This window comes from Nerophis ophidion, linkage group LG12 (genome assembly GCF_033978795.1).
Source record: "Nerophis ophidion isolate RoL-2023_Sa linkage group LG12, RoL_Noph_v1.0, whole genome shotgun sequence".
Classification (NCBI taxonomy): domain Eukaryota; kingdom Metazoa; phylum Chordata; class Actinopteri; order Syngnathiformes; family Syngnathidae; genus Nerophis; species Nerophis ophidion.
The window spans coordinates 589614-615343 of record NC_084622.1 but is presented as its reverse complement, the minus strand read 5'-3'; the positions used below and the strand labels follow the sequence as shown (position 1 = coordinate 615343).

At 37.7% G+C, this 25730-nt stretch overlaps 1 protein-coding gene across 2 annotated transcripts in view; it reads left to right on the top strand.

Annotated features, from left to right (window-relative positions):
• The first annotated feature begins 15731 nt into the window (after nucleotides 1-15731).
• LOC133562861 (tetraspanin-18B-like) overlaps nucleotides 15732-25730 on the top strand; it is a 231359-nt gene continuing 221360 nt past the window's right edge. Inside the window, exon 1 of one of the 2 annotated variants that reach the window (XM_061916664.1) lies at nucleotides 15732-15866. The gene's annotated coding sequence lies outside the window, so the exon portion shown is untranslated. The remainder of the gene's footprint in view (nucleotides 15867-25730) is intronic. The other variant, XM_061916667.1, reaches the window with a different exon arrangement.

Here is a 25730-nt window from a genome sequence, read left to right as displayed (position 1 = left end):
GACATGGTTTGGTTCAAACCGAGTTAAAATCTGTAACAACACCTTTTAGTAGACAACATCAGGAAGTTAGGTGACATACTTTAGGTTCAAACCGAGTTAAAAACCCTAACAAGACCTTTTAAGAGACGACAACGGGAAGTTAAGTGACATGGTTTGGTTCAAACCGAGTTAAAATCTGTAACAAGACCCTTTTAGAGACAACAATAGGAAGTGAGGTTCATACTTTGGTTCAAGACGAGTTAAACTTTGGTTTAAACTGGGTTAAAGACCCAAAAAAGACCTTTTAAGAGACGACAACAGAAAGTTAGATGACATACTTTGTTTCAAACTGAGTTAAACGTTGGTTCAAACCTTGTTAAAGACCCAAACAAGACCCTTTAAGAGACGACAATAGGACGTTAAGTGACATACTTTGGTTCAAACCAAGTTAAACTTTGGTTTAAACTGGGTTAAAGACACAAACAAGACCTTTTAAGAGGTGACAACAGGAAGTTAGATGACATACTTTGTTTCAAACTGAGTTAAACTTCGTTCAAACCGAGTTAAAATCTGTAACAAGACCCTTTTAGAGACAACAATAGGAAGTGAGGTTCATACTTTGGTTCAAGACGAGTTAAACTTTGGTTTAAACTGGGTTAAAGACCCAAAAAAGACCTTTTAAGAGACGACAACAGAAAGTTAGATTACATACTTTGGTTCAAACTGAGTTCAACTTTGTTTCAAACCAAGTTAAAGACCCTAACAAGACCCTTTAAGAGACGACAACCGGAAGTTAGGTGACATACTTTAGGTTTAAACCGAGTTAAAATCTGTAACAAGACCCTGTTAGACACAACAATAGGAAGTGAGGTTCATACTTTGGTTCAAGACGAGTTAAACTTTGGTTTAAACTGGGTTAAAGACCCAAACAAGACCTTTTAAGAGATGACAACAGGAAGTTAGATGACATACTTTGGTTCAAACTGAGTTCAACTTTGTTTCAAACCAAGTTAAAGACCCTAACAAGACCCTTTAAGAGACTACAACCGGAAGTTAAGTGACATGGTTTGGTTCAAACAGAGTTAAAATCTGTAACAACACCTTTTAGTAGACAACATCAGGAAGTTAGATGACATACTTTAGGATCAAACCGAGTTAAAGACCCTAACAAGACCTTTTAAGAGACGACAACGGGAAGTTAAGTGACATGGTTTGGTTCAAACCGAGTTAAAATCTGTAACAAGACCCTTTTAGAGACAACAATAGGAAGTGAGGTTCATACTTTGGTTCAAGACGAGTTAAACTTTGGTTTAAACTGGGTTAAAGACCCAAAAAAGACCTTTTAAGAGACGACAACAGAAAGTTAGATGACATACTTTGTTTCAAACTGAGTTAAACTTTGGTTCAAACCGAGTTAAAGACCCAAACAAGACCCTTTAAGAGATGACAATAGGACGTTAAGTGACATACTTTGGTTCAAACCAAGTTAAACTTTGGTTTAAACTGGGTTAAAGACACAAACAAGACCTTTTAAGAGATGACAACAGGAAGTTAGATGACATACTTTGTTTCAAACTGAGTTAAACTTCGTTCAAACCGAGTTAAAATCTGTAACAAGACCCTTTTAGAGACAACAATAGGAAGTGAGGTTCATACTTTGGTTCAAGACGAGTTAAACTTTGGTTTAAACTGGGTTAAAGACCCAAAAAAGACCTTTTAAGAGACGACAACAGAAAGTTAGATGGCATACTTTGGTTCAAACTGAGTTCAACTTTGTTTCAAACCAAGTTAAAGACCCTAACAAGACCCTTTAAGAGACGACAACCGGAAGTTAGGTGACATACTTTAGGTTCAAACCGAGTTAAAGACCCTAACAAGACCTTTTAAGAGACGACAACGGGAAGTTAAGTGACATGGTTTGGTTCAAACCGAGTTAAAATCTGTAACAAGACCCTTTTAGAGACAACAATAGGAAGTGAGGTTCATACTTTGGTTCAAGACGAGTTAAACTTTGGTTTAAACTGGGTTAAAGACCCAAAAAAGACCTTTTAAGAGACGACAACAGAAAGTTAGATCATTACTTTGTTTCAAACTGAGTTAAACTTTGGTTCAAACCGAGTTAAAGACCCAAACAAGACCCTTTAAGAGATGACAATTGGACGTTAAGTGACATACTTTGGTTCAAACCAAGTTAAACTTTGGTTTAAACTGGGTTAAAGACACAAACAAGACCTTTTAAGACATGACAACAGGAAGTTAGATGACATACTTTGTTTCAAACTGAGTTAAACTTCGTTCAAACCGAGTTAAAATCTGTAACAAGACCCTTTTAGAGACAACAATAGGAAGTGAGGTTCATACTTTGGTTCAAGACGAGTTAAACTTTGGTTTAAACTGGGTTAAAGACCCAAAATTATATGTGTATATAAGTATAAATATGTATATACAAATATTTAAAACAAATGTATTTGTATATGAACTTTATATGTGTATGTACATATGTATATATGTATATATACACACATATATATGTATATATATATTTATATATATATATATATATATATATATATATATATACCCACACACACACACTTATTTATTTATATTTGTATATATACATATATTACAAATATTTTATATAAAAACAAATGTATTCATATTTGTATATGTACTTTATTTATATTTATATGTACATATACATATGTACATATAAATATATATATATATATATATGTACACACACACACACACAAAATATTTGTTTTAATCAAATTATTTAGAGGGTTTATCTAGATATGTTAATCCCCTCAGTTGAAGTCAAAAACCTAATTAAGGTCTCAGCATGTTTAAAAAAAAGACTGTTTTATACCAAATCCATGCAATGATTAGTTTCTCAGTGCGTGTTAAAATACCAAGTGTGTATGTGTGTGTGTGTGTGTGTATGTGTATGTGTGTGTGTGTGCGTGCGTGTGTGGCGGCGACATTGGGTTTAGGGGGAGATTGGGGGCCTCCCCAGGAGTCTTGAGTAGGGCGCCCCAGAATGTGGGGCCACAGGTGTGTGCACCACTGCCTCTACAGTATATCTGCTAACTCAGCTGCAATAACAAGCTGACACGTGTTTCTAAAGTGGTGATAGTTGGGAAGGAACACGACACGCAGAGTTGTCAGCATTTCTATCATTAAATTGATGTCATTATCTGCAGAGAGTTGCGGGAGAGCAGAAAGTGTTCATCCAGGAGGAAAGACATCAGTCCTGCTCTCTGAGCTCTCCACAGGCCATGGAGGCATGGCACTGGTTCTTAGTCTTATCTCCCTCAATCATGCGGAGGGAGTCTCTGTCCTCTGAGGCCTGGATTTGGTCTGGCTGCTGAGCAGGAAATGAGGCGCAGGACACTGACTGACCTGCAGCCACTTGCCTCCGCTCACTAACTATTGCAGCAGCTAATGGAACTCTGCTGATCCTCATCTCTTGGCAATATTGCAAATGGACTCTCATTCAAATCCTTTGCCTTTTTTGCCCCCCCCAACCCCCAAAGCACTCCTGGGTCCAAAGACCTATTCCCCAACTTTGTAAACAATATAACTCTTAGTTTATCTTATCTTACTCAGTTTGCACGTGTAGCAAATTTGGCACAAAAACAGCCACCGCTAACAGCTTTTCTATCTGTGCAAGGACAACATTTAATTTCTAATGGGTGGCGTCAGCCGCAGATGTTATTGTTGTTTTAGCCGGCTAACAGCCAAGGACTTCAATGACCTCAACGCAGATAAGACGACAGCAAGCAGACGACGCCGAGACAAGGCGGAATCACAGCACATTCCGTCACGTATTGTGTGTCCTGGACCTGCTTTGCATAATATATGTGACCACTCGATTTAGAAGCGGCCTCAGTGATGTTGACTGTGGAACTCCTGAGTAAATAGAGGGACGCGGGAGCTGTACCTTAGAGCAGTGGTCCCCTATCTTTTTGTAGCTGCGGACTGGTCAACGCTTGATAATTTTCCGCGCAGCCCGGCGGGCGTGGGGTGGGGGGTGATTCATTTTTATATATTTTTTTTTGTCGTGAAAAAGGGAGGTTTTCTGGGTTGGTGCACTAATTGTAAGTGTATCTTGTGTTTTTTATGTTGATTTAATAAAAATTTAAAATTAATACAAAATTATTCTGCGGCCTGGTGGTTAGGGACCACTGCCTTAGAGCGTAGGGCGAGACTGTGACGAAGTGTTCAGCTCCATGCGTTCTCCTCATGAGCTAATTTGAACTCTGTCTCTGCATGGTTCCTTGCTTCTTGTCTGTTTAATAGATGTCATCAGAATCAGAAACGTTTTTATTGCCATTGTTTGAGAACAATCGTACAACATAAAAGACATATAAGACAGAATAGAATAACATGAGCTGTAACTGAGCTATCAGATCCTGTTATTGTTCACGTGTCTGATGGCCGAGGGGAAAAAACTGTTTAGATGGCGGGAGGTGTGGGTCTGGATGGACCGTAGTCTCCTGCCTGAGGGGAGACGGGAGAATATTTTGTGCCCAGGGGGAGAAGAGTCAGCTGTGATCCGACCCACACGCCTCCTGGTCCTGGAGGAGAACAGTGTTAGACTCCCAGTGTTAGAACCTGACACCTGTCAGGATCCTTGGTCCGGATCATGTTTTGTATTTTCTGTTAGTTTTGGGACTCCTTTAGTTCCTGTTTGTGCACAATCTGAGTTTGTTTTGGTTGCCATAGTTGCTCATTGTGTTCACCTGTCTCTGATTAGTGCTCATCTGCTTCCCGAGCACTAATCAGAGACAGGTGAACACAATGAGCAACCATGACAATTCAAACAAACTCAGTGTCAGGAAAAACACATGGCTGCCGTTTTGTTACCCCAAGATGCAAGAACAAGGAGAGCTGAGAGCAGGTAAGACGACTTTAATTATCATCAAACAAAAACACGAAGCAGTCTTGCAAACAGAAGTTCCAAACAGAGAATTATCTTGGAGCACTGAGGAGTGCTCGAGTGAAAACAAAAATAGACATATGTTGATTGGCAGCAGGTGCGGACCGGCTGCCAATCAACTACAGGTGAGGAGAAAACAGTGCTCCGCGGAATAAACAGGAAATTTAACAAAATAAGAGCACTGAACTGAAGTAAATACGAAAACCAACAGAAATGAAGTGACAGATGGTCACACTCAGATTGTGCACAAACAGGAACCAAAGGAGTCCAAAACTAACAGAAAATACAAAACATGATCCGGACCACGGGTCATGACAGGTACTGGGACTAAAATTAATTTCGATACTTTTCTAAATTTAAAGGGGACCACAAAAAATGGCATTATAGACTTTATTTTAATGAAAAAAATCTTAGGCTACATTAAACATTATTATTTTATTATAATTTCGTCCTTAAAATAGTGAACATAATAATAGATTTTATTTGTAAAAAGCACTTTACATTGAGTAAACAACCTCAAAGTCCTACAGTGTATTAAAAATACAAAAATAAAATGATAATAAAAATAAAAACTAGAACAGCCTAACAGCTAAAACTAGTATGCATATATCTAAAAAAAAAAAAGGATTTTTTTAAATAAAAGCAGAAGGGTTTTTAAGCCTTTTTTTAAAAGCATCCACAGTCTGTGGTGCCCCTCAGGTGGTCAGGGAGAGCGTTCCACAGACTCGGAGCGGCGGAGCAGAAACCCCAGTTGTCTTTTAGTAGTAAGTAAACAAACAAAGACTCCTAATTAGTCTGCTGACATATGCAGTAACATATTGTGTCATTTATACACTTATTATTTTCTCAACATTATAAAGGACAGACTGTAAAAAAAAAAATTATTTATCCACTTGTTCATTTACTGTTAATATCTGCTTCTTTTCCATTTTAACATATTTTTTCTACACTTCTGTTAAAATTTAATAATCACTTATTCTTCTGTTGTTTGATACTTGACATTAGTTTTGGATGATACCACAAACTTAGGTATGGACGCGATACCAAGTAGTTACAGCATCATACATTGGTCATATTCAAAGTCCTCCTGAGTCCAGGGACGTATTTCCTGAATTTATAAACATACTATACATTTTTTAAAAGCGAAATATGATGTTGTGATGCCAAAAAATAGACGTAATCATAGTAGTATCGACTACATACGCTACTGTACTTGGTATCGTTACAGTGGATGTAAGGTGTAGATCCACCCATGTTTTTTTTTTACATTTTGATGCGGGTGCTTTGGTATGTAGTGAAGCATGTTTAGCTATTACTAGTCCTGCGGGGACGATACTTTTAAGATAGGGTTTGTGATTTAAAAGACGTTAGCTGCTAGCTAGCTAGCCATGTCTTGAAGCACCTCTTCCTGAGGGTGTTTCAGTGTTATAACTTCACCTTTATCGTCAGTTTTGAGGCCAAAATGCGTCCGTTCTCCCTTTTCTGTCTACACACTGTGTCTGCTTGTCAGTACTCTGTGATTATGCGCTGCCGAACATGCTCCTCTACTCGTAAAACCAGCAATGTCAGGACGTGACGAAGACGCGGGATCGGTACTTTTCAGAGGCGGTATAGTACCAAAAATGATTCATTGGTACCGCGGTCCTGTACTAGTCCTGCAGGGACGATACTTTTAAGATAGGGTTAGTGATTTAAAAGACGTTAGCTGCTAGCTAGCTAGCCATGTCTTGAAGCACCTCTTCCTGAGGGTGTTTCAGTGTTATAACTTCACCTTTATCGTCAGTTTTGAGGCCAAAATGCGTCCGTTCTCCCTTTTCTGTCTACACACTGTGTCTGCTTGTCAGTACTCTGTGATTATGCGCTGCCGAACATGCTCCTCTACTCGTAAAACCAGCAATGTCAGGACGTGACGAAGACGCGGGATAGGTACTTTTCAGAGGCGGTATAGTACCAAAAATGATTCATTGGTACCGCGGTCCTGTACTAGTCCTGCAGGGACGATACTTTTAAGATAGGGTTAGTGATTTAAAAGACGTTAGCTGCTAGCTAGCTAGCCATGTCTTGAAGCACCTCTTCCTGAGGGTGTTTCAGTGTTATAACTTCACCTTTATCGTCAGTTTTGAGGCCAAAATGCGTCCGTTCTCCCTTTTCTGTCTACACACTGTGTCTGCTTGTCAGTACTCTGTGATTATGCGCTGCCGAACATGCTCCTCTACTCGTAAAACCAGCAATGTCAGGACGTGACGAAGACGCGGGATCGGTACTTTTCAGAGGCGGTATAGTACCAAAAATGATTCATTGGTACCGCGGTCCTGTACTAGTCCTGCAGGGACGATACTTTTAAGATAGGGTTAGTGATTTAAAAGACGTTAGCTGCTAGCTAGCTAGCCATGTCTTGAAGCACCTCTTCCTGAGGGTGTTTCAGTGTTATAACTTCACCTTTATCGTCAGTTTTGAGGCCAAAATGCGTCCGTTCTCCCTTTTCTGTCTACACACTGTGTCTGCTTGTCAGTACTCTGTGATTATGCGCTGCCGAACATGCTCCTCTACTCGTAAAACCAGCAATGTCAGGACGTGACGAAGACGCGGGATAGGTACTTTTCAGAGGCGGTATAGTACCAAAAATGATTCATTGGTACCGCGGTCCTGTACTAATACTGGTATACCCTGCAACCCTGCAGCAGTCCAACAAACCTCAGGGAGTCAAATCTGAAAGCATTTTGGTCTTTTTTCCCCTCACTGAGTCTCTTGATGTGACGGAGGCAGGGCGGGCATCTTTAAGGCTGATGGCGACTACGGGGGAAAGCGAGAATAATAAATCTGGCCTTTTTTGGTGAAAAAGGGAGTGTGTGAAATGCAGGCTGCAGAGGAAGGAAAAAGGAGCGGTGGGGTGGGATTTTTCTCACATGTTGATGAGCGGCCATGATAATGAGATGCATCGACAGCCTAATCATGCACCCTGCTGGGTGCGTCTGCTCCGCCCCCTTTTCACTCGACTCATATTTACACATGAGCGGAAGAAATGACAAGCGCGACGTGGGCGCCCCCCCATCCCCGTGTGCCGTCACTCAACAGAGTGACCGGCTGTGTGTCCACATGTGTGTGCGGCCCACTCCTGATCAAGCATCTGAGTGGAAAGTGGTGGCGCAGATGTTTCCGCTCACGGGGCTTAAAGATGAGTTCATGGTGAGAACATCTGAGGCTTTTCAGCTGTGTTGATCCGAGAGGGAAAGTCTTAATCCAGTCTGCTCGAAAATGATCGTGTGCTCGCCGTGTGGAAGGAGAAGAATTTTATTTTACATCAACTGCAAAGAGGGGAACCGACGCCAAATAGGAATTAATGTTGTAACGATACCAATATTTTGGTGCCGGTACTAAAATGATTTTGATACATTTCGGTACTTTTCTAAATAAAGGGGACCACAAAAAATAGCATTATTGGCTTTATTTTAACAACAAATTTAGGCTACATTAAACATTTTTTTTTCTTATTGCAGTTAAGTCCTTAAATAAAATAGTGAACATACTCGACAACTTGTCTAGTATGGGCCGGCATAGCTCAGTTGGTAGAGTGGCCGTGCCAGCAACTTGAGGGTTGCAGGTTCGATTCCCGCTTCCGCCGTCCTAGTCACTGCCGTTGTGTCCTTGGGCAAGACACTTTACCCACCTGCTCCCAGTGCCACCCACACTGGTTTAAATGTAACTTAGATATTGGGTTTCACTGTGTAAAGTGCTTTGAGTCACTAGAGAAAAGCGCTATATAAATATAATTCACTTCACTAGAATGTTCAGTAAACAAACACAGGTGTCAGGCTTGCCCCTAACAGTTTGTTTGTGTTTTAGTTTTTTCCTCTGGGTGTGTAATATTTCCTGTCAGCGCTCTTAATTTTGTCTGTTTCCTGTGTTTCTCCCTGGGCGCTGATTGGCACCTGGCCACACCTGGTGTCAATCAGCCCGCTCCGATTTTAGACTTGGTTTGTCCTCCACTCCGGGCTGGATTATTGTGGTTGCTACCTGTCGTGTCTTGTCAATGCAGCGTTGCGGTAAGCTATATTTGGTAGCGGTTTGTAGCTTACTGTCTTTTGTTCCCTGCTTCCAAGTGTGTTTGTAATCCACCTCGTGCGCGCTTTTTGTTTGTACCCTTTTGGTTTTGTTCTTGTTTTAGTATTTAAAGTTTAAATCATGTTATCTTACTCAATGCCTGCCTCTGTCTCTGCATCTTGGGGTTCGTCACCAGCTAACTTTGACAACTGGCCCCTAACAGTTTGTTTGTGTTTTAGTTTTTTACTCTGTGTGTGTGTGTAGTATTTCCTGTCAGCGCTCTTAATTTTGTCTGTTTCCTGTGTTTCTCCCTGGGCGCTGTTTCCCCTCCGCTGCGGCTGATTGGCACCTGGCCACACCTGGTGTCAATCAGCCCGCTCCGATTTTAGACCTGGTTTGTCCTCCACTCTGGGCTGGATTATTGTCGTTGCTACCTGTCGTGTCGTGTCAATGCAGCGTTGCGGTAAGATATATTTGGTAGCGGTTCGTAGCCAAGTTTGTTATCCGCATCGTGCGCGCTTTTTGTTTGTACCATTTTGGTTTTGTTCTTGTTTTAGTATTTAAAGATTAAATCATGTTTCCTTATTCAATGCCTGCCTCTTTCTCTGCATCTTGGGGTTCGTCACCAACTAACTTTGACAACTGGCTCCTGATTAGTCTGCTGACGTATGCAGTAACATATTGTGTCATTTATCATTATGTAGACATTATAAAGGACAAACTGTAAAAATGAATTTTTAATCTACTTGTTCATTTACTGTTAATGTCTGCTTACTTTCTGTTTTAACATGTTTTATCTACACTTCTGTTCAAATGTAATCATCACTTATTCGTCTGTTGTTTGGATACTTTACATTAGCTTTGGATGATACCACACATTTGTGTATCGATCTGATACCAAGTAGTAACTGTATCATACATTTGTCATAATTAAAGTCCTCATGTGTCCAGGGATGTATGTCCTGAGTTTGTAAACATAATATACATTGTTTTTAAATAAAAGAAGATGGTGTGATGCCAAAAAATATCGGCGTAATCATAGTAGTATCGACTAGATACGTGCCTGTACTTATCATTACAGTGGATGTCAGGTCTAGATCCACCCATGGCGTTTGTTTACATTTTGACGCGTGTCAGTGTGTAGGAAAGCATGTTTAGCTTTTCCTCGTCCTGCAGTGATAATGATACTTGGAAGAAACTTACTTCATTTGTCGCCATGGAGGCGAGGATTAGTGATTTACCTGAATGTATCAATTAATGTTTATTTATATAGCCCTAAATCTCAAAGGGCTGCACAAACCACAACAACATCCTCGGTAGAGCCCACATAAGGGCAAGGAAAAACTCACGCCGGTGGGATGTTGGTGACAGTGACAATGATGACTATGAGAAACCTTGGAGAGGACCGCATATGTGGGCAAGCCCCCCCAGGGGACTAAAAGCAATGGATGTCGAGCAGGTCTAACATGATATTGTGAAAGTCCAATCCATAGTGGATCTAACATAAACGTGAGAATCCAGTCCAAAGTGGATCCAATATAGTAGTGAGAGTCCCGTCTATAGTAGAGCCAGCAGGAAACCATCCCAAGCGGAGGTGGATCAGCAGCGCGGAGATGTCCCCAGCCGATACACAGCAAGCGGTCCATCCTGGGTCCCGACTCTGGACAGCCAGTACTTCATCCATGGCCACCAGACCGGACCCCCTCCACAAGGGAGAGTGGGACAGAGGAGAAAAATAAAAGAAACGGCAGATCAACTGGTGTAAAAAGGCCACAAGTCCACACTAGTTACTAGTATGCCATTTATTTGCTCAAAAACCTGGTCACACTTTGAACTCAAATCCCGTCAGGGTGAGTATTCAGAGTCCGAGTCTCCTCACTCATGTTCGCAGTGACGGCGTCACAACCCTCGGTCTTTCAGGTCTCCATTAAGGCACAGGAGCATGTGCGGACCAGAAGCAGGCCTCCATGGACTCGACCTAAGAGGAAGTCCTCACCCAACCACCCGGTTCTTTACAGCCCGGAGCCTCCAATCACAGCAGCCGTAGAACAGCAAGTGGACTAAGGTGCCGCCAGAGACCTGTTAAGTTTTACAAGGTCAGACCAGACGGACGGGAGCGAGTCAAACCCAGGACCACTGACTTTTATAGACTTTGGGGATCCATCTCGAGCTTGTTAAAAGTCTTCCCAGGATGCAGACTGTAAAGCCTGGGGGTTGCAGCCAGTGCACCTGGGTTTAAACCGGGAACCCGGGATTAACCCTTTCACTTACCAACAGTTTCTCTTGGACCTAGAATTAAGTGAGATTAGCCAGCGGTGATGTCATGTAAATGTGGTCTACAATATTGCTTTCTGTTTGTCTCCCTGAGTGCTTTGTTTCTCCTCAGCTGCGGCTGATTGGCACCTGGCCACACCTGGTGTTAATCAGCCTGGTCCTATTTTACCTGCTTTGTTCCTCCATTCAGTGCTGGATTATTGTCGCTCTCATGTCATATATTACTGCTCCTATGGTGTCGTACCTTGTCGTGTCCTTGCAGCGTAGCGGTAAGCTATATTCGTTTGATGTTTGTAGCTTACTGTTTTTTGTTCCCTGCTTCCAGTTTGTTCTTTCATTTTACAAATACGACTTCTGTTTTCCTGCTCGCTACCCGTTAGCTTCCACGCTAAGCCCCTTTTTGTTTTTGCTAGCTTCCATGCTAAGTCTCCTTTTTGTTTTCTAGCTCCCATGCAAGCTCCCTTAGTTTGTTATCCGCCCACGTGCACGCTTTTGCTTGAACCCCTTTTGTTCGTTCTTGTTCAGTTTGAATTAAATCATCTTTTCTGACTCCATGCCTGCCTCCCTCTATGCATCTTGGGGTTCGTCACAATCTAACTCTGACAGTCTTCTTTTATGTTTTCTGATTATCTTATTTTCGTTCCCGCTGTTTGTTAATATGTTTTCCAAAATTGGAAATTTGTTTAGCTTTTTGTTAATGTTTTCTGAAATTGTAACTTGTTTCGTCTTCTTTTATGTTTACTGATTTTTTTCCCCCTTGCTTCTTGTTAATATGTTTTCCGAAATTGTAAATATGTTTTGCTGGGTGTTGATATGTTTTATAAAATTGTAGATTTGTTTTGGGAAGCACGGTGGCAGAGGGGTTAGTGCGTCTGCCTCACAATACGAAGGTCCTGAGTAGTCAGGGTTCAATCCCAGGCTCGGGATCTTTCTGTGTGGAGTTTGCATGTTCTCCCCGTGACTGCGTGGGTTCCCTCCGAGTACTCCGGCTTCCTCCCACCTCCAAAGACATGCACCTGGGGATAGGCCCCTCCCACCTCCAAAGACATGCACCTGGGGATAGGCCCCTCCCACCTCCAAAGACATGCACCTGGGGATAGGCCCCTCCCACCTCCAAAGACATGCATCTGGGGATAGGCCCCTCCCACCTCCAAAGACATGCACCTGGGGATAGGCCCCTCCCACCTCCAAAGACATGCACCTGGGGATAGGCCCCTCCCACCTCCAAAGACATGCACCTGGGGATAGGCCCCTCCCACCTCCAAAGACATGCACCTGGGGATAGGCCCCTCCCACCTCCAAAGACATGCACCTGGGGATAGGCCCCTCCCACTTCCAAAGACATGCACCTGGGGATAGGCCCCTCCCACCTCCAAAGACATGCACCTGGGGATAGGCCCCTCCCACTTCCAAAGACATGCACCTGGGGATAGGCCCCTCCCACCTCCAAAGACATGCACCTGGGGATAGGCCCCTCCCACCTCCAAAGACATGCACCTGGGGATAGGCCCCTCCCACCTCCAAAGACATGCACCTGGGGATAGGTTGATTGGCAACACTAAATGGTCCCTAGTGTGTGAATGTTGTCTGTCTATCTGTGTTGGCCCAGAGATGTTTGTTTTGTCCAGGGTGTACACCGCCTTCTGCCTGAATGCAGCTGAGATAGGTTCCAGCAGCCCCTGCGGCCCAGAAAGGGACAAGCGGTACAAAATGGATGGATGGACAAATTTGTTTTGCTTTTTGTTAATGGTTTTTGAAACTGTAAATTTGTTTTGCGTTTTGTTCATTTTCTGAAAATGTACATTTATTTTTCTTTTTGTTGATATGTTTTCCAAAATTGTAAATTTGTTTTGCTTTTTGTTAATGTTTTCTGAAATTGTAAATTTGCTTCGTTTTTTTGTTAGTTTTCTGAAATTGTACATTTGTTTTGCTTTGTGTTGATATGTTTTCCAAAATTCTGAATATGTTTTGCCTTTTGTTAATATTTTTTCTAAAGTTTTTAATTTGTTCCACTTTTTGTTAATGGTTTTTGAAATTGTAAATTTGTTCTGCGTTTTGTTCATTTTCTGAAAAAGTACATTTACTTGTCTTTTTGTTGATATGTTCTCCAAAATTGTAAATTTGTTTTGCTTTTTGTTAATGTTTTCTGAAATTGTAAATTTGCTTCGTGTTTTTGTTAGTTTTCTGAAATTGTACATTTGTTTTGCTTTGTGTTGATATGTTTTCCAAAATTTTAAATAGGTTTTGCCTTTTGTTCATATTTTTTCTAAAGTTTTTAATTTGTTTCACATTTTGTTAATGGTTTTTGAAATTGTAAATTTGTTTTGCATTTTGTTCGTTTTCCAAAATTGTAAATTTGTTTTGCTTTGTGTTTGTTTTCTGAAATTGTAAACATGTTTTGCTTTTAGTTCATATGTTTTCTAAAATTGTAAATTTGTTTGGTTTTTGTTTGTTTTCTGAAATTGTAAATTTTTTTTTTTTTGTTAATACGGTTTCCAAAATTGTGAATATGTTTTGCTTTTAGTTAATATGTTTTATCAAATTGTAAATCTGTTTCTCTTTTTGTTATTGTTTTGTGAAATAGTAAATGTCTCTCTGTGTGATTTCCACAAAGCATTCCTTTGAATGTGTGAATTGTTTGGTCTTCTTATTAATGTTTTCTGAAATTGTAAATTGTTTCGTCTTTTTATGTTGACTGAATTTTTTTTTTCCGCTTTTTGTTCATATATTTTTCGAAATTATAAATATGTTTAGGTTTTTGTTAATATGTTTTCTAAAATTGTAAATTTGTTTTGCTTTCTGTTAATGGTTTTTGAAATTGTAAATTTGTTTGGCTTTTTGTTTTTTTTCTAAAATTGTAAATTGGTTTTATTTTTTTGTTAATATGTTTTCTAAAATTGTAAATTTGTTTCACTTTTTGTTTGTTTTCTGAAATTGTAGATTTGTTTCGCTCTCTGTGTGATTGCCACAAGGCATTCATTTCAATGAGGGAATTGTTTTGTTTTATTGATGTGTTTTTTGAAATTGTCAATTGTTTCGCTTTTTGTTCATGTGTTTTCACAAATTGTAAATGTTTTTTTCTTTTGTTAATGTGGTTTGTAAGGTTGTAAATTATTTTGCCTTTTGTTAATGTTTTCTGAAGTTGTGCATTTGTTTCGCTCTATATGATTGCCACAAGGCGATCATTTTAATGTGTGAATTGTTTTGTCTTCTTAATATTTTCTGACATTGTAAATTGTTTTGCTTTTTGTAGTTTTCCAAAGTTGCAAATGTTTTTTTCTTTTGTTATGTTTGCTCTATATTAAAGCTCTCATCATATATGTCTGATTTATGACACCTAAAAACTTCTGAAGTTTGCAAATAAATAAATAGATCCAAATAGTATCAATCCCAGATAACGAGGAAGCAAGTCACGTGGTCGTGTGACGTCGCGCTAGGAACCAAAGATCCCTTCCCCATCAACAACAATGCTCATCAAACAGACTTTGTGAGAGCCAACAATGATTACTTTGGAAAAAATATTGATGGAGAACCTTATATTTTTGAGCCCGAACACAAAGAGGATGAGCAATAACTTTTAGAAGCCGGGTGAATGCAGCTTTATTGTAAACATACAAACTAACCATTTTAAACCATACCAAAACAAACACTTATTGTAATTGTTCCACTTTGCTGGAATGCCAACCGACAAGAAGCTCACATAATTCCGTTTGGATGAAGAATTAATCGCAATTCTCAAGAAGGGTTAAAAACAGTTGCTGCAACAAGCGTCATTTTGTGTATTTTTGGCCACTTCTGGGACGTGGAAGTTGACCAGCCTGTCAGACCGTGGCCACCTTTGTCTACTACCAGGTGAGAGATGCATGATTTTTTAATATAGAAATTACTTTTCACAGTTTGAGACAAAGTGGAAGCAGCTGTCGGTTCAGTGTGTCGAAAATAGCAGCAGTGCGCCGCTAAAATAGGCCGGCTACGTTGGCACTTATAATGTGAATTGTGAAGTGAATTATATTTATATAGCGCTTTTCTCTAGTGACTCAAAGCGCTTTACAGAGTGAAACCCAATATCTAAGTTACATTTAAACCAGTGTGGGTGGCACTGGGAGCAGGTGGGTAAAGTGTCTTGCCCAAGGACACAACGGCATTGACTAGGATGGCGGAAGCGGGAATTGAACCTGCAACCCTCAAGTTGCTGGCACGGCCACTCTACCAACCGAGCTAAACCGCCCCAAATAATAACAATATCACTCATATTTGTTTAGTTTTCAGGTCTTGGCATTTTAATGGAGTTTTGTTGGCAGTTTCTGGGTGTTTTTAGAGGGTATAACGGGGGCTCTGTCACTTCAGATCATTTCTTCTTTTAGTTTGTCAGTATTTTCAGTATTAATCCTTTAGTTCCTGCCTTGCGCTCTTATTTTGTAGCTTTCACTTCCTGTTTTCTCGTTTCCTGTAGCAGCTTTACGCCTCCCTTTTTAAAAAGAGCACTAGTCCCCCACCTGTTTCACGTTTGTAATCGAGACTACAGAAGTTGGGTGGATGCTTCCTTTTGGCGTCAGGGACATTATTCTTTCTAGAACCTGGTCAAGTACGGATGTACTTTGTGGACGCCGTCCCTTCCACTTCTATGGTGAGTCTTTTCTTTGCTGTTGTCCATCATTCAGTCTTCGTTTGTTTTGTAGTTGTGATGGTTGGGGAATTTCTGGAAGCTTCAACGCACGCTTCGGCACAGTACTCCACCTGCTGGTCGAATGTATAATTACAAACAGCTGCATCCTATCAATCAATCAATCAATCAATGTTTATTTATATAGCCCCAAATCACAAATGTCTCAAAGGACTGCACAAATCATTACGACTACAACATCCTCGGAAGAACCCACAAAAGGGCAAGGAAAACTCACATCCAGTGGGACGCCAGTGACAATGCTGACTATGAGAAACCTTGGAGAGGACCTCAGATGTGGGCAACCCCCCCCCCCTCTAGATGTGAGCATTTACTATGGCTTTTGGAAATGACAATAAATGTAGCGGTGTAGCGTGCAAGGACGGGAGTGGAAGAAATGTCAAAAGATGACGCTAAGTGTTTTATGACATTCAGACTTTACTAGGCTTACCATATTGTGAAATCCCAAAAAGAGGACACGTATGTGCGTGTGTGAAAATTTGCCAATGATACTCCAACTTACTTTATAAATAATATATTTATTTAAATAAAGCATTTTTTCACTTTTGGTGACGCTAGGAATTTTCAAAATGGGGCCCAAGTCATAAAAATGGGGTCCCACAGTAAGTTTTTAGGGTCCCACTTTTTTATAAGCGTTTTGAAAAAAAAAATAAACGTATGCATCATCCTGTTATATTTCACATTCTATAGTATTTTTTGGAAAAAGGTTGTCATGAACGATACTTAATTTATTAAAAAACATAATAAAAAAAGAATAAAAATGTGTATACATATATAAAAGTATTCAGTTATAAACATTCATTCACTTTCTTCTTTCCTTCGTGGATCTAAACCAGGCCTGGGCCATTTTTTTGACTCGAGGGCCACAATCTGAGAAAAACATGTGTCTGGGGGCCGGTATGTCTATTTTTCAGAACACGAATACAAAAGCTCCCAATAATGTCTGATTAAATGCTAAAAACGTTATGACAGACCGCCTTAAAAAAAACTAAATGGAATTTAGCATTTTTCTATGAAGGATAAAACACTGAATATTGAGAAAATATAAATGTCAGACCTCCTGTCGATCAACAAATTTTACAATTTTTATTTAATAAGTTGTAGGTGTATTTGTTCAGTAGAAAAGTGTAAAAAGTGTTTTGCTTCAGTCATGAAATGCCAGCTCACGTTATGTTTTGCATACGGCCAATGTTCATATTCGTCTTGGTGAAAGCAAACCACCAAGTTGAATTAAACCCTGGTATTCCAGTTTGAGCACAAAATAAGATAATGCTCCCTTAGTTTGACTTTCGCGGTGGATTGGACCACTTCTTGTAGGAATGGACTTTGGAATGCAAAAGGGATAGCCCTGTCCTTGAGAAGAGACTACCTGTCGAGCTCAACCCCAACATTTAAGTTATGACTTAAAGCAGTTGTTTTCCATACACTCGGTTGGTAGAGTGGCCGTGCCAGCAACTTGAGGGTTGCAGGTTCGATTCCCGCTTCTGCCAACCTAGTCACTGCCGTTGTGTCCTTGGGCAAGACACTTTACCCACCTGCTCCCAGTACCACCCACACTGGTTTGAATGTAACTTAGATATTGGGTTTCACTATGTAAAGCGCTTTGAGTCACTAGAGAAAAAGTGCTATATAAATATAATTCACTTCACTTACACAGGAACATCTCCTTTTTCTGGTCAGGATGTGCTCTCCTGACTTAGCCCCACCGCACACAGAGACAGGAAAGTGGAATATAAAACTGATGGTAAAAAAATAGGAGTGTCTTTTTTTGTTTGGACTTGACCTCCTCCAGGTACTGCAGTCCTGTATAATGACACTTGCTTATATTAAAGCAACTTTCTGTTGCTTTGACGTCTCTTTTGATCCTCCTGCACTGCCGGATCAAAAGATACACATCATAAGAAACCCACTTTTTTCGTCGCCATGGAGGCGAGGATTAGTGATTTTAGACGTAGGTAAAACACTGCCGACTACGGATGGATAAGCCATATCAGAGGACGTTTTAGTGTTGTAGCTTCACTTTTATCGTCAGTTTCTTAGGTCTAAATGCGTCCGTTCTCCCTTTTCTGTGTCTGCTTGTGAGTACTCTGTGATTGTGCGCTGCCGAACATGCTTCTCTGCTGGTAAAACCAGCAATGTCACCACCTGCCCGGGAACCGGTACTTTTCAAACAGGGTGTAGTACCGTTTTTCCTTCATTAGCGCCGCGATACAATACCAGTACTGGTATACCGTACAACCCGAATCCCAACATATTGTTTATCCATTTTTTTTTACCGCTTGTCCCTTTTTGTCATGTTGTTAAAATTAAAGTACCAATGATAGTCACACACACATATACTAGATGTGGGGAAATTATTCTCTGCGTTCGACCCATCACCCTTGATCACCCCCTGGGAGGTGAGGGGAGCAGTGAGCAGCAGCAGTGGCCACGCCCGGGAATATTTTTGGGGGTGATTTAACCCCCAATTCCAAGCCTTGATGCTGAGTGCCAAGCAGGGAGGTCATGGGTCCCATTTTTATAGGCTTTGGTGTGACTTGGCTGGGGTTTGAACTCACAACCTCAGGTGTTTGGAACATAATGACTTGTCCCATTGTGTAAAAAAGTGTTTTGTTTTGGTTGAGTCCCCTCTTTAGACACACACCTGGCAAGTAGTCCATTTTTGCACGGGGGGGGTCTCACTGTTCTATTTGGAGAGATACAGGTTGCCAGATGTGATATCTGCATCTACTTTGCCAAGGTTAATAAAGCCCTCAAGTCCTAAATGTTCCCTCAGCTGGGAGGAGCTTTTCTTCTTCAACGTCCAGCGTTTCCTCCCGTTGTCATGGTGACGGAGAGGCCAGCGTTTTGGAGTGTCTCTCCTCCCAAAGTAAGAGCAGGCGAGCTTCATGCAGCCGTGGTTTTACTATTAATATTTGTGAGCTGTGTTGGATAGTTTTGATGCTGGAGGGGATGTGGTGACCCCCAGTGGACCCCCCCCCCCCCCCCCCAACACACACCCCCCTGAGCCCGGACATGAGGTGATGAAGTGCTTTGTGACATTTGTCACGGTTTGTGTGTCTCCCCTCATTGCACAATATACACAATGTACACAATATACATAATGTACACAATGTAAACAATATACAAAACGTAAACAATATACACAATATACACAATGTACACAATGTACACAATGTACACAATATACATAATGTACACAATATACACAATGAATACAATGTACACAATGTACACAATAGACATAATGTACACAATGTACACAATATACACAATGTACACAATATACACAATGTAAACAATAAACACAATGTACACAATATACACAATGTACACAATGTACACAATATACACAATAAACACAATGTAAACAATATACAAAATGTACACAAAATACACAATGTACACTACGTAAACAATATACACAATGTACACAATATACACAATGTACCCAATATACACAATGTACACAATGTAAACAATATACACAATGTACACAATGTACACAATGTACACAATATACACAATATACACAATGTACACAATGTAAACAATATACACAATATACACAATGTACACAATGTACACAATATACAAAATGTACACAATATACACAATGTGCACAATATACACAATGTACACAACATAAACAATATACAAAGCGTACACAAAATACACAATGTAAACAATATACACAATGTACACAATGTACACAATATACACAATGTACACAAAATACACAATGTACACAATGTACACAAAATACACAATGTACACAATGTACACAATATACAAAATGTACACAACGTAAACAATATACAAAATGTACACAAAATACACAATGTAAACAATATACACAATGTACACAAAATACACAATGTACACAATATACACAATGCACACAATATACACAATGCACACAATATACACAATGTACACAATATACACAATGTAAACAATAAACACAATGTACACAAAATACACAATGTACACAAAATACACAATGTACACAATATACACAATGTACACAAAATACACAATGCACACAATGGACAGAATGTACACAAAGTACACAATGTACACAAAATACACAATGTACACAATGTACACAATATACACAATGTACACAATATACACAATATACACAATGTACACAATGTACACAAAATACACAATGTACACAACGTAAACAATATACAAAATGTACACAAAATACACAATGTACGCAATGTACACAAAATACACAATGTACACAATATACACAATGTAAACAATATACACAATGTACACAAAATACACAATGTACACAATATACACAATGTGCACAATGTACACAATGTACACAATGTACACAATGTACACAATGTACACAATGTACACAATGTACACAATGCATACAATGCAAACAATGTAAACAATGTAAACAATGTAAACAATGTACACAAAGTACACAATGTACACAATATACACAATGTACACAATATACACAATGTACACAAAATACACAATGTACACAATGTACACAAAATACACAATATACACAATGTAAACAATGTACACAAAATACACAATGTACACAAAATACACAATGTGCACAATGTACACAATGTACACAATGTACACAATATACACAATGTACACAATGTACACAATGTACACAGTGCATACAATGTAAACAATGTACACAATATACACAAAATACACAAAGTACACAATGTACACAATGTACACAATGTACACAATGTACACAAAATACACAATGTACACAATGTACACAATATACACAATGTACACAATATACACAATGTACACAATGTACACAAAATACACAAAATGCACAATGTACACAATGTACACAAAATACACAATGTACACAATGTACACAATGTACACAAAATACACCATGTACACAAAATACACAATGTAAACAATGTACACAATGTACACAAAAAACACAATGTACACAATATACACAATGTAAACAATATACAAAATGTACACACAATACACAATGTACACAATAGACATAATGTACACAAAATACACAATGTACACAATGTACACAATGTACACAATGTACACAAAATACACAATGTACAGAAAATACACAATGTACACAATGTAAACAATGTACACAATGTACACAAAATACACAATGTACACAATATACACAATGTAAACAATATACACAATGTACGCAATACACAATGTACACAATATACACAATGTAAACAATATACACAATGCACACAAAATACACAATGTACACAGTATAAACAATGTACACAACGTGAACCATATACAAAATGTACACAAAATACACAATCCAAACAATATACACAATGTACACAAAATACACAATGTACACAATGTAAACAATATACACAATATACACAATGTACACAAAATGCACAATGTACACAAAATACACAATGTACACAATATACACAATGTACACAAAATACACAATGCACACAATGTACACAAAATACACAAAATACACAATGTACACAGTATACACAATGTACACAACGTGAACCATATACAAAATGTACACAAAATACACAATGTAAACAATATACACAATGTACACAAAATACACAATGTACACAAAATACACAATGTACACAATGTAAACAATATACACAATATACACAATGTACACAAAATACACAATGTACACAAAATACACAATGTAAACAATATACACAATGTACACAAAATACACAATGTACACAAAATACACAATGTACACAATGTACACAAAATAAATGGGTTGTATTTGTATAGCGCTTTTCTACCTTCAAAATACACAATGTAAACAATGTACACAATAAACAGAAAATACACAATGTACACAATATACACACTGTACACAATATACACAATGTACACAATGTACACAATGTAAACAATATACACAATGTACACACTGCAAACAATATACACAATGTACACACTGCAAACAATATACACAATGTACACAATATGCACAATGTAAACAATATACACAATGTACACAAAATACACAATGTACACAACGTAAACAATATACAAAATGTACACAAAATACACAATGTACGCAATGTACACAATATACACAATGTACACAATGTAAACAATATACACAATGTACACACTGCAAACAATATACACAATGTACACACTGCAAACAATATACACAATGTACACAATATGCACAATGTAAACAATATACACAATGTACACAAAATACACAATGTACACAATATACACAATGTAAACAATATACACAATGCACACAATATACACAATGTAAACAATATACACAATGTACACAATACACAATGTACACAATATACACAATGTACACAAAATACACAATGTACACAAAATACACAATGTACACAATATACACAATATACACAATGTAAACAATATACAAAATGTACACAAAAATACACAATGTGCACAATGTGCACAATGTACACAATGTACACAATATACACAATGTGCACAATATACACAATATACACAACGTAAACAATATACAAAATGTACACAAAATACACAATGTAAACAATATACACAATGTACACAAAATACACAATGTACACAATGTAAACAATTTTCACAATGTACACAATGTACACAATATACACAATGTACACAATATACACAATGTACACAATGTACACAAAATACAAAATGTAAACAATGTACACAATGTACACAATATACACAAAATACACAATGTACACAATATACAAAATGTACACACTGTAAACAATGTACACAATGTACACAATGTACACAATATACACAATGTGCACAATATACACAACGTAAACAATATACAAAATGTACACAAAATACACAATGTACACAATGTACACAATATACACTATGTAAACAAAATACACAATGTACACAATATACACAAAATACACAATGTACACAATGTACACAATGTACACAATGTACAAAATGTAAACAATATACACAATGTACACAGTGTACACAATGTGCACAATAAACACAATATACACAATGTAAACAATATACAAAATGTACACACAATACACAATGTACGCAACATAAACAATATACAAAATGTACACAAAATACACAATGTACACAATGTAAACAATTTTCACAATGTACACAATGTACACAATATACACAATGTACACAATGTACACAAAGTACACAATGTACACAAAATACACATCCATCCATCCATCCATCATCTTCCGCTTATCCGAGGTCGGGTCCCGGGGGCAACAGCCTAAGCAGGGAAACCCAGACTTCCCTCTCCCCAGCCACTTCGTCTAGCTCTTCCAATTTTCACAATGTACACAATGTACACAATATACACAATGTACACAATGTACACAATGTACACAAAATACGCAATGTACACAATGTAAACAATGTAAACAATGTACACAATATACACAAAATACACAATGTGCACAATATACACAATGTAAACAATATACAAAATGTACACAAAATACACAATGTACACAACGTAAACAATATACAAAATGTACACAATATACACAATGTAAACAATATACACAATGTACACAATATACACAATGTACACAATGTACACAATGTGCACAAACAGAATATAAACAATGTAAACAATATACAAAATGTACACACAATACACAATGTACACAATATACACAATGTACACAATATACACAGTGTAAACAATATACACAATGTACACACTGCAAACAATATACACAATGTACACAATATGCACAATGTAAACAATATACACAATGTACACAAAATACACAATGTACACAATATACACAATGTAAACAATATACACAATGTACACAATGTACACAAAATACACAATGTACAGAAAATACACAATGTACACAATGTAAACAATGTACACAATGCACACAAAATACACAATGTACACAATATACACAATGTAAACAATATGCACAATGTACACAATACACAATGTACACAATATACACAATGTAAACAATATACACAATGCACACAGAATACACAATGTACACAATATACACAATGTACACAATGTACACAAAATACACAATGTACACAAAATACACAATGTACACAATGTAAACAATGTACACAATGTACACAAAATACACAATGTACACAATGTACACAATGTACACTATACACAATGTACACAAAATACACAATGTACACAATGTACAAAAAATACACAATGTACACAGTATACACAATGTACACAACGTGAACCATATACAATATGTACACAAAATACACAATCTAAACAATATACACAATGTACACAAAATACACAATGTACACAATGTAAACAATATACACAATATACACAATGTACACAAAATACACAATGTACACAAAATACACAATGTACACAATATACACAATGTACACAAAATACACAATGCACACAATGTACACAAAATACAAAAAATACACAATGTACACAGTATACACAATGTACACAACGTGAACCATATACAAAATGTACACAAAATACACAATGTAAACACTATAAATAATGTACACAAAATACACAATGTACACAATGTAAACAATATACACAATATACACAATGTACACAAAATACACAATGTACACAAAATACACAATGTACACAAAATACACAATGTAAACAATATACACAATGTACACAAAATACACAAAGTACACAAAATACACAATGTACACAATGTACACAATGTACACAAAATAAATGGGTTGTATTTGTATAGCGCTTTTCTACCTTCAAAATACACAATGTAAACAATGTACACAATAAACAGAAAATACACAATAAACAGAAAATACACAATGTACACAATATACACAATGTACACAATGTACACAATGTACACAATGTAAACAATATACACAATGTACACAATATACACAATGTGCACAATATACGCAATGTAAACAATGTACACAATGTAAACAATATACACAATGTACACACTGCAAACAATATACACAATGTACACAATATGCACAATGTAAACAATATACACAATGTACACAAAACACACAATGTACACAATATACACAATGTAAACAATATACACAATGCACACAAAATACACAATGTACACAATATACACAATGTACACAAAATACACAATGTACAGAAAATACACACTGTACACAATGTAAACAATGTACACAATGTACACAAAATACACAATGTACACAATATACACAATGTAAACAATATACACAATGTACACAATACACAATGTACACAATATACGCAATGTAAACAATATACACAATGCACACAAAATACACAATGTACACAATATACACAATGTACACAATGTAAACAATATACACAATGTACACAATATACACAATGTACACAATATACACAATGTACACAATGTAAACAATATACACAATGTACACAATATACAAAATATACACAATGTAAACAATATACACAATGTACACAATATACAAAACATACACAATGCCCACAATAGACATAATGTACACAATATACACAATGTACACAATATGCACAATGTACACAATGTACACAATGTAAATGATGTACACAATATACACAATGTACACAATGTACAAAATGTAAACAATATACACAATGTACACAATGTACCCAATATACACAATGTACACAATATACACAATGTACACAATGTAAACAATATACACAATGTACACAATATACACAATGTACACAATATACACAATGTACACAATTTAAACAATATACACAATGTACACAATATACAAAATATACACAATGTAAACAATATACACAATGTA